This window comes from Tupaia chinensis, unplaced genomic scaffold (genome assembly GCF_000334495.1).
Source record: "Tupaia chinensis unplaced genomic scaffold, TupChi_1.0 Scaffold000561_1, whole genome shotgun sequence".
Lineage (NCBI taxonomy): Eukaryota > Metazoa > Chordata > Mammalia > Scandentia > Tupaiidae > Tupaia > Tupaia belangeri.
In genome coordinates this window covers 2,560,596-2,572,048 of record NW_006160074.1, presented here as the reverse complement: position 1 = coordinate 2,572,048, position 11,453 = coordinate 2,560,596, and the positions used below count along the sequence as shown (strand labels likewise).

At 48.8% G+C, this 11,453-nt stretch overlaps 1 long non-coding RNA gene across 1 annotated transcript in view; it reads right to left on the bottom strand.

Annotated features, from left to right (window-relative positions):
- Window positions 1-2,013: 2,013 nt before the first annotated feature.
- The window catches only part of LOC106735877 (uncharacterized), a 14,622-nt gene continuing 5,182 nt past the window's right edge, over window positions 2,014-11,453 (bottom strand). The window contains exon 3 of the long non-coding RNA XR_001371073.2: window positions 2,014-2,283. This is a non-coding gene — a long non-coding RNA (uncharacterized LOC106735877). The remainder of the gene's footprint in view (window positions 2,284-11,453) is intronic.

Sequence of the window (11,453 nt, the reverse complement as noted above, 5' to 3'; positions counted from 1 at the left end):
ATTTTTTAAAGAATTATTTTTTATTTGATTTTTGTTGAGAGGTTTTTGCTATAGGGCGCGTGCGCTCACCAGAAAGACAGAGCCAGGGAGAAGAAAGCAAGAAATCACCCCCCAAGGGGGATGGCCACGCTGCAATTCCTTCTCCTCCATTCTCCTCTTGGGATCTTGTACACACACGCACATGCGCCTGGCGTGAGTTTAAGCCACTGGGTCCGGGACTCGAACCGCGGTCAACTACATGGGAGGCCAGTGACATAGCCATTATGCTAATTGCTGGTCCCTTTATTTGATTTTATTCATCATCATCATCATCATTATTATTTTAATTTGATCAGAGAGAGAGAGAGAAAGTGAGAAAGCCAGCTGCTAGGTCTGAGACCCGAACCATATTCATCCATGTGGGAGTCCAGCACACCCCAACCACCATGCCACCTGCTAGCCCCTAAACAATTTTTTTTTCAGAGGTTTTCGCTATAGGGCGTGTGCACTCACCAGAAAGATAGAGAGAGACGGAGAGACAGAAAGCGAGAAATCCCCCCCCAGGGGGATGGCCACGCTGCAATCCCTTCTCCTCCATTCTCCTCTCGGGATCTTGGGCACGCATGCACACGCGCCTGGTGTGAGTTTAAGCCACCAGGTCTGGGACTTGAACTGCGGTCAGCTACATGGGAGTCTAGTGACATAGCCATTACACTAACTGCTGGTCCCAGCCCCTAAACAATTTTTTACAAAAAGAAAAAAAAATAAAAAGAAACTCTGATCCTGTCTCCCTGCAGTTCTCCCACCCCTGCCCTCCTCGCTGTGTCACTCCTTCCCTACGCTGGTAGCGAGAGCCCAGTTCCAGGCTCAGCAATGTCCAGAGGGAGAGAAGGAGACAGGGCTGTTCCATGAAGCTCTCACGGAAAAACAAGAAAGCTCTTTCCTAGAAACCCCATCAACTTTTCCTGGTATCTGTTGGCCCTCTCTGGGTCACATGCTCAATCCCGAACCAGTTCCCAAACTTGGGAAAGCAAGGCACTGTGTATCAGCAGAGCATGGGAAAAGTTGAAACAGAGATATTCCAAGTAGAAAACCCTGAGCAAAATAGAAATGTGTCTCTTTCCTGGAAGAGTCCGGAAGAAAGCGGTCCAAGACTGATAGGAGGACTCAGCCATCTCCCAAATGTGGCCTCCCTCTCTGGATCCAAGGAGACTGCTTCAATTTCTGTCTTCTCTTAGTCGGCGAGAAGGGCAGGAAGAGGGTTAGGGAAGCACGTGCACGTTCCTTTTGAATGTACAGCTTAGAATCATTTCTGCTCACTGTCCATTGATGAGAACAGACCCATGGCCACACTGAGCTGCATGGGATGCTGGGAAATGTAGTCCTCAGTGAGGCTGCCATCTACTCAGTTGAAAATCAGGAGCTCCATTACTGAAGAAGGGGCTGGCAGGTGGTCTGGTGGTTAAGGGCTCTGGACTCCCACATGGTTGACTGTGGTTTGAGTACCAAAACTAGCAGCTTGGTTTTTTTTATTTATTTTTTTAATTATCATCATAATCTTCTTTATATTACATTGGATTACATATAACTCTACAGTGTATTACATTGCCCCTTCAAAAGGGAAGCAGCTTGTTTTTTTTTTGTTCTCTCTCTCTCCTTTGTCCCTTGCTGGTCAAAATAAGTAAACAAACAAAGTTAAATAAAATAATTGTTTTAAAAAAATTTTTTTTAAAAGACTGGGAGAGAGGTTATTAGTGAACCAGAGAAGTCTTGGCCACACATTGATTAATTTAGGCCCACATTTCTGAATCCATTCTTTTTTTTTTTTTTTTGAGATTTTTGCTATTGGGTGTGTGCGCTCACCAGAGAGAGACAGAGAGACAGAAAGCGAGAAATCACTGCCCAGGGGTATGGCCACTCCACAATTCCTTCTCTTCTGTTCTCCTCTCAGGATTTTTGGGCACACATGCACATGTGTCTGGCATGAGTTTGAAGCCCCTGGGTCTGGGACTGGAACCACAGTCAACTATGTGGGAGTCCAGCAATGTAACCATTATGCCATCTGCTGGCTCCTGAATGAGTTCCTGGAAAGGGCAGTAGGCCCAGCTCTGAGTTGGGCAAGGGGTCGACTTCCACTGAGGCACACGGCACTCTGGGTTTGTCTTTTTGCAGCAGCTTAGCTTTTACTCTCAATAATGCACTGCCTTGAGCTTCCTTCGCTTCAGGAAGCTGGACGGAGGCGAATGGATGCTCTGTAGTCAACTAGCCACGTCTCCTTCATCACCTGCCCTCGAGGTCCTGGGACTGTGGAGTAAGAGAGAGAATTTGGTTTTTGAAAGGTTTTTTGCTATAGGGTGCCTGTGCTCTCTGGAGAGAAACAGAAAGAGACAATGAGAGGGAAAGTGAGAAATCACTCCCTGGGGGTCAACAAAAGGCTGTGACAATGAGATAAATGGCAAACCAGCGGCAGCATATAGAGCCTAGAAAAACAGAGGGAAGAGTTAAGGGAAGCTTTCTTCTTCTTTCTGTTTTAGAGGTTTTTTGCCTTAGGGAGTGTGTGCTTGCCAGAGAGACAGAGAGAGAGGGAGAGAATGGGAAATCATCCAAGGGGGATGGTCACACTGCAATCCCTTGTCCTTCATTCTCCCGGGATCTGACACATGCATGCATGTGGGTTCAGGACTCGAACCGTGGGCAACCACGTGGCAATCTCACAGCATAACTGCTTTGCCCTCTGCTGGCCCAAGAGAAGCCTTCCGAAGAAGGAATAGGTGAGATCAGAAGATGGCGTAATAGTTACATCGCTGGACTCCCATGGCCGCAGTTCTAGTCCTGGATCCAGAGACAGAACACACTGGGCACGTGTGCATGTGTGCCCAAGATCCTGAGAGGAGAAGGGATTGCAGCATGGCCATCCCTCCTGAGGGGTGATTTCTTGCTTTCTGTCTCTCTGCCTCTCTGGGGAGTGCATGGACCGTATAACAAAAACCTCTCTTAAAAAAAAAAAAAAAGAGAGCGAGAGAGAGGGAACCAGCAGGTGGCATGGTGGTTAAGGCACTGGACACCTGCACATGGGGTGTCTGACCATGGTTTGAGTCCTGGACCTAGCGGCTTGCTTTCTCACTCTCTCTCTTTCTCTCACTCTCTCTGTCTCTCTCTGGTTAAATTTTAAAAATAATAATGAATGAATAAGTAAAATAAAATAAAATAATTCTTGGAAAAAAATAAAAAGATAGAAAGGATAAGGAGGGACCAGGAGGTGGTGTGGTGGTTAAAGTGCTGGACTCTCATGTGACTGACTGCAGTTTGAGTCCTGGAGCTGGCAGCTTGCTTTCTCACTTTCTCTCTGTCTCTCTCTCTCTCTCTCTCTGGAGAGTGCGTGTGTCCTGTGGCAAATTGGGAAAAATAATAATAAATAAATAATAATTTAAAAAAAAAAAGAAAAAGAAAAGAAGGGGTAGGAGAGTATAATGAGTTCATTTAGCTGGGTTGTAGACAATAAATGAGAATATCCCAAATAGTTTTAGTTGGGGAAGGGCATTTCAGACAAAGGACATAGCTAAACCACGGAGGTGTGGAGGCACATAAGGTGTGGCTTGTGGTCTGGCCAGATAGAGAGTGGGCAGCTGAGAGGGCCCCTGAGGATGGCGCCTGTGAGGGAGCAGCCAGTGTGACAGGCCTCTGGAAACCACACGGGGTTTTGAAGCTGGGGAGACGGGAGACATGATCAGATCTCCGTCTTTCTCTGAGGCAGGGACTGGAGGATGACTCGTTGGGAAGCTATTTCCCACATCTGCTGAGTACTGAAGAGAGCTTGCATCAGGGCTCAGTGGTGGGAATGGGGGAAGGAGACCGCTGGCAGAGAGATGTTCGTGGTAGAATGACAGAATTCGGTAACTGGGTGACTGAGGAGGGTTGACCAAGGACAAGGGAGGGTGGTGTTTAAATATGATCTAAGTTCACTTGCTCGTGCTGTCTTAGGCTGTTTTCCGCTGCCGTAACAGAATACCACAAACTGGGTAATTTATGAAGAATCGAAGTGTATTGAGTTCATGGTTCTGGAGGCTGGGGTGTCCATGAGCATGGTGCTAGCAGCCGGCAAGGGTCACCCCATTGTGGAAGCCATTGCATGAGTGTGTGAGGCAGAAAGAGGAAATCAGGCAGAATACCTTTTTTGTTTGTTTGTTTGTTTGTTTGTTTTTGCAATAGGGTTTCTGTGCTCACTAGAGAGCAAGACAGTGAGAGGGAAAGTGAGAAATCACTCCCGGCCCCCAGAGGGGGGATGCCCATGCTGCAAGCCCTTCCCCTTCCATTCTCCTCCTGGAATTTTGGGCACACACACACACACATGTGCTCAGTGTGATTTTCAAGCCGCCAGGTCCAGAACTCGAGCTGTGGTCAGCCATTGCCATGCGGGAGTCCAGTGCCTTAACCGTCATGCCACCTGCTGGCCTCAGGACTCGTCTTCTTTATCAGCAACCCACTCCCATGATAATGGCTAAATCCACTCAGGAGGATAAGGCTCTCATAACCTAATCACCCTGTAAATGCCCCACTTCCTACCACTGTGACACCGCCAGTTAAATTTCAACATGAGTTTTGGAGGGGACAGTCAAACTGTAGCTTGCTAGAAACTCAGAGGAATATTGGAAATGCAAGTTTTAGAGGTGAGAGGAGAAATTTCTTCTGACTGGTTCATAACAGACTCCAGGCTCCTTTAGGTCCCTTAAATACACAACAATCTCTCTTAACTCAAGACATCTGAACACCCTGTCCTAGCTCTATAGAACTCTCCCTCGAATCTCCAGCTGGCTCGTTACTAACTTCCTCCAAGGGCCTTTCTTGACCCTGTAACCTAGGCCAGAAACCCTCGTACACATTTTTTAAAGGATCATTTATTAAATTAATTAATTAATTCTTTTTAAAAAAGAATTATTTTACTTAACTTCATTTATTTATTTATTTTTAATTTTGACAGAGAGTGACAGAGAGAGAAAGAGAGGGAAAGTGAGAAAGCAAGCTGCCAGGTCCAGGACTCGAACTATGGTGAGCCATGTGGGAGTCCAGTGCCCCTAACCACCACGCTGCCACCTACTGGCCTTGATTTATTTATTCTTAATTTGACTAGAAAGAGACAGAGAGAGAGAGGGAGGGAAAGTGAGAAAGCAAGTCATCAGGTTCAGGACTCAAACTGTGGTTAGCCATGTGGGAGTCTTGCACCTTGACCACCATGCCACCTACTGGACCCCACATTTTTTTTTTTTTTTTTAGATTTTTGCCAAAGAGTATGTGCACTTGCTAGAGAGACAGTGAGAGGGAAAGCGAGAAATCACTCCCTGGAAGGAGGAATGACCACCCACAATCCTTTCTTCTCCATTCTCCTCCTGGGATTTTGGGCATGCATGCACATGTGCCTGGCATGAATTTGAACCCACTGCGTCTGGGATTCAAACCATGGTTGGCTACATGGGAGTCCAGTGCCCCAACCACTGCACCACTTGCTGGCCCCACACTTTATTATTATTTTTCTAAGTTTCTTTCTTTTTTTTTCTTCCATAAGTGAGAGAGAGGGACAGAGATACAGCACCCCCAACAGGGTGTGGTGCCACAATCCACCCTAGCCCCAGCCATCCTGCATTGTTGGTACACAGGGGCCTGGCACATTCAGAGAGGTCTCCAGATGCGAACTGGTGACCTTCCCATGTGAGTCTGCCATGCAGAGAGTTGTGTTTTCTGGCTGTGCCACAATCCAGCTCTTCTCTCTCTCTCTTTCTCTTTTTTTAGGTTTTAGGTTTTTTTTTTTTTTTTGAGAGATTTTTGCTATAGGGCACGTGCGCTCACCAGGCAGACAGAGAGAGATATAGAGACAGAAAGCGAGAAATCACCCCCCAGAGGGGATGGTCATGCCGCAATCCCTTCTCCTCCATTCGCCTCTCGGGATCTTGGGCACGCACGCACACGCACCCGGCGTGAGTTTAAGCCACTGGATCCGGGACGCGAATCACGGTCAACTACGTGGGAGTCCAGCGACATAGCCATTACGCTAACTGCTGGTTCCCAGTTTTTTTTTTTTTTTTTTTTTTTGCCATAGGATCTGTGTGCTTGCCAGACAGAAAGAGAGAGAAAGTGGGAAATCATCCCCCTTAGGGGGGTGGTCAAACTACAATGCCTTTTCCATTCTCTTGTCAGGATTTTGGTCAGGATTTTGAGCATGCACTCAGATGCACCTGGCATGCTTCTCAGGTCGCTGGATCAAGGACTCGAACTGTGGAATCAGCCATGGAGGATCCACCATCTTAACCACCACACCGTCTCCTGGCCCCCAGGCCTCTTCTACCATCTGACAATACCCCATTTCTTTTCTCTTCACACTTCTCGCTGGTGGTTACTGAATGCCTGTCTCCCCATGGTTTCCCCAAGGGCAGGAATCTGGCCTGCCCTGTGTGCTGCTTCATCTCAACAAGGAGTGCAGGGCCCACTGTAGTGGGCACTCCCACTGGTCCAGGCACCCAGCAGCACCGTTGGGAATTGGAATTGGCTGGCAGTTTAGACAGAGGCCCATTCGGATTGATGCAAGGTGCTGAAGGCACCGTGGGGATAGGGGCTGTGACCTCTGTGTAGGTCTGGCTTACTCTAGACCAGTGGTTCTCAACAGGGGGGTGATTTTGCCTCCCAAGGTACATGTGGCATGTCTGGAGATGGTTTTGACTGTCACCACTGAGTGAGTGTGTATGCTACTGGCATCGAGAGGACAGAGGTCAGAGTTACTGCTAAATGGCCTACAAAGAACGGGCCAGCTCCCCATAACAAAGGATGACCTCCCCCAAGTGGATGGCCGAAGCGAAGCTGAGATACCTTGCTGCAGAAACAGGCAGCAACTGGCAGTGCTGGGTTCCAGTTTGGCCTCCCGGCTGCAACGGCCCAATTGAGTAAGAGCAAGAGAAACTTAGTGGCTGTCACAAGAAATACGGACTAGTGATGTGTGGCCAGGAGCCACCTTGGACTGGGCCTTAGTCAGAGGCCCCGACACCTTGGGCAGTTTCCCCTTAACTGAACTCCCGGCAGTAGGCCCCGGCCCCGCCTGGCACTCCGTCTCTCTGACTCACTCCTTGGGTTTCTCTGGCTCTCTGGTGGAGGGCACTGCACTCTTCCCACTCCATCTGCCGCGCTGATTATTTTCAGCTTGGCTTGCAAGGCCCAACGCTGCAATTACTCCCCAACCTCAATGGCTCCTTCTGAAAATAACACTTGGGTCGAAGAAAACCTCAGTCTGGTGGGCTGGGTTGTATACTAAACAGTTAAAGAGTGGGTGTGGGCTCGGCGGGTGGGGATAAGGGAGTGGCACGATGATACAGCTCACAGAAGACTCTGGAAGAGGGGGACAGACGGGAAGGGCAATAAAGAGAGGGAAGGGGTGATGGTGGGAAGGGTGGCTGCAGAGCATGGACCTCCTGGGAAGGGGACATCAGTCTTTTGGAAGTCATATGCCAAGTTTTCACGTAGGCCCTGTAATTGAAGGTTTTGTCTATTGCAATAGCCTGCTCCCACCCCCAATGTTTGAGGCCTGGGAAACTCATGTCTGCTTGGGGCCAGAAGAATTAGTCTATGGGCATACCAATCTTCATCCAAGCTAGTGACCAGATTTTCCGACCCTAAAATAGGAGACATATGGTCGGACACAGGACTTTTGTTCTCGGTCCAGGTGAGAACGGCAGTCTGGGAAATGTAGTTTCGATGCCGAGAAGTGGACTTGCCAAGCATTTCCACGGCAATGGTTGAGAATAGATAGGACCTTCTGAATCGGGATTCCCATGGAAATTGGAGACGTGTGGGTGACGTTAGTTCAGAGAAGAAAGTGAAACACTAGCAATGAGAAACTCTGTCCCACCTAGGGGGAGGGAGCTGGGGGATGTTAGTGGTGAGAAGAAAAATATTTGGAAGCACAATTTGAATTCCAAAGCAAGCAGAGATTTAAAAAAAAAAAAAGTGGCATGAAGTAAAGTTTGAAAAAACAGGCAGAAAAGAGTTCCACACGTTATTTAAATGCCTAGTTCCAGGGACAAGAGGAAAATGAAAAAATGTCAGCTGCGACAGCACAGTGAGATGCAACACTCTGTGATACTGAATCCATGCAAGAGGGTCCCAGGTTCCAGTCCCACAGTCTCCCTGTGCACGCCAGGCATGTCCGTGTGTGCACAGGACCCAGGCTGGCGGAGGCTGGGACGGGTGACAGCGTGAAGACCCTGTCGAGGGTGCTGCTCTCTCTTTTCTCGATCTCTTTTTATGAACTAAATAATAAATTCGAAAAGTATAACAGGCTTAGTTCTCGAGCCAGTCAGACTTGAGTTTAATTGTGGACTGTTATCCACACCTGAGCAATGTCCAGCAGGAACTTAGCCACTTGAGGCTTCGTTTCCTCATCTGTTAAAACAGAAATAGGGGCCAGCAGGTAGCACAGAGGTTAAGGCGCTGGATCCAATATGGCCCACCCTGTGGTTCGAGTCCTGAATGGTGCCTTGAAAAACACAGTGGGTTGGGGGCCAGCAGGTGGCGTGGTGGTTAAGGTGCTGGACACTCCACATGGCTGACCATGGTTTGAGTCCCAGACCTGATGGCTTGCTTTCTCACTTTCCCCCTCTTTCTGTGGAGACCTCTCTCTGCTCAAATGAAAATAAATGAATGAATAAATAAAAATTAATTAAGAAAAAAAAGAAAATCACACTGGGTGCATGTGAGTGTATACCCCAAATCCCTAAAGGAGATTGGAGGAGAAGGGATTGCATTGTGGCCATTCCCCCAGGGGGTGAGTTCTCAATTTCTCTTTCTCTCTCTCTGGCAAGTGCATGTGCCCTACAGCAAAAATCTAAAAACCAAATCAATCAATCAATCAATCAAACAAAACCAGAAATAGCTTCCTTTCATGAGGAAGAACTGGAGTGAAGTCTGCAAAACTGTAGGCCCTGGTCCTTGGTAAACGCCCCTGGTACATACTACTAAATACGGTAGCTCCGAAGCACAGCCACCGAAACAGTGCTTGAGAACAGGAGTGCAGCCAGTCCATCCTGAGAGAGACTCTGGGGTGTCGTGGTGCCTCGTCCCCTCAGCTAGTTCAGCGGGGACGGCCCAGAGCACACCTGAGGGCAGAGCTGCCAGCACTGCCTGCTGTCACGGAGTGCACTCTTGCGAGTCCTTCGATATTGTTGTCACCTTTACTCTGGAGCCAGAGGGGAAGGCCTTCCTCTGTCCAGGGTTCCCCCTCTGCTGAGTTTTTCAATGCTGTTGTAATGGCTGCCTACCATGTGCCAGGCCTGAGGTAGGTAGTGCCGACACCGCACTGGGTGAGGCACAAACTCTGTGCTCCGGGAGCTTCTGGTTGAGTGGGGGAAGCAGGTCCTTGCAGTACAGTGGTACCAGGGCCACAATCCCACTACTACCACATGCCGTGAGAGCGCAGCAGAGACTCCCCCACCCCCTTTTCCTTCCCTTATAGAAGGAAGAAAGGGCCTCCCTGAAGAAGCGATCTCTAGGGACCAGCAGTTGGCGTGGTGGTTAAGGCTCTAGACTCCCACATGGCCAACTGTGGTTCTTGTCCTGGACCGATGGCTTGAAAATCATGCCAAGTGCGTGTGCGTACATCCCTGAAATCCTGAGATGGGACTGTGGCATGGCCATCCCCCCAGGGGAGTGATTTATCACTCCCCCTTTCTCTGCCTCTCTCCAGGAAGCTCACGTGCCAATAGCAAAATCTAAAAAAAAAAACAGAGACTTTCAAACTGGGAAGTAGTCTGGAGTTAGCACATTCAGGGCACATGAAGACACAATTGCTGTGCCCCTTCTACAGATGAAGAAACCAAGAGTCCAAGGTCATACCGTTAGTAATGGCAGAACCGGTCCCTGAACTCTGGCTGACCTGATGCTCACCCTGCACAGCCCATCCCTAGGGAGACCCTTATCCAGGCCCTGCCATTCGAACTTGGCCTTGAAAGAAGAGGTAGGATTGGAGAAATCCTAGAGTCCTCCACGAACAGGGCAGTGATGTAGGCTCTAGCGTCAGGACTGGAGTTTGTAGCCTGGCTCTGGGTTCTACTTAACCTATCTGTGCCTCTCTCTCTCCACCCACCTCCAAAGCATCGTGAGTACGAAATGTGTGAAGTGATCAGAAGAGCGCCCGAGACATCGACAATCACTCAAGATGCGAGCTATTATTACCTCCGAGTTTCTTTCTAAATGTGGTGCACAAGACAATTTTAGCTAGCATATATACATTTTTTATTTGAACAGTGCTGAATTTATTTTCAGGCTGTGGTTTTGCTAATGCTATGGCTCAGGGCAAGGATACCTAGAAAAGGGAATTGATTTAAAGTTAATTTTAAAGAAGTCAATAAAATAAAATAAAAGTCAATTAAAATATATAATCTAGGTGGAATGTGAATATGGACGAAAAGCATGAAGGTAATGCCTGCATGGTTAAAACTTTTGGAAAATAATCTGTGACTTATCCCGCTAATAAGACCTTCTAAGGCAGGTGAGTGGAGAACGAGGCATGGAAGACACCGACCAGGCGCTATCAAAACCTTACCTCTTTCCCATCCCCCTGTAACCACTATTCCGTTCTTGGCAAATCCGGTATGAGGGCCCAGGCAAATGAGGCTTGACTGCGTTTATGAGTTTTGGAACCCCATCAGCACTGTGGATTGTGGGGTCTGGGGGAAGGGAAGCTGAATCCAAAGACCCAGCTCGGGAAACCCAAATCCAGCTCCCCAACTTCGCTTTCCAGGCGCGTTTGGGACGATTCGGGTGTCTCTGATTTTTTTTGGATCACTGGGTCAATCAGTCAGCCAATGCCTCGGGAGAAGTTTAATTAAGCTCAGATCACAGGAAGAGCTGCCAAAGGTCTGTTCCCGTCGGGCCCCGCCCCTTGCTGGCCCCGCCCCCGGCACATCTGGTGGAAAGCTTCCCCCCGCCCTGCGGGGCAGGGCCGTGGTCCGCGCATGCGCATTGGCGAGCGCCCGGCTGCCGGCAGTAAGGCTCGACTCCCAGAACCGCGTTGCAAACTGTTGCATCAGACTGCAAGCAGCCAGCCGGGCAGCCAGGGTTTCTAAGAAGACAGAAAAGGTTTGAGGTCCTCTGTGGTCGCTTGGGAGCGTTGGCTGTCACTCACTGTGTTTACACGTTGGTAACACGAGCTCCTAAAATCTTAAGCTTGTGCCCTCCTGGGGAGGGCCTTTGCCCCAGGTGAAATTCGATAAACTCTCCTGCTCCTGTTCCTACCCCAGGTCCGGCCCCAGGCTGGACCAACTGAGCTGGACTCTGTCTGCCTTATTAATGGCATGAGCCCTGAAGGAATGAGCTGGGTTTGATTTCTCTTCCCAAGTACAAGAATGCCCCTGAGGAATTTCTCACTCTGTGAAAGTGCAAAACTAATTTCCCCAGACAAGTGCTGTTGCTGGTTCCCAAAAGGGCTTGGAAATATC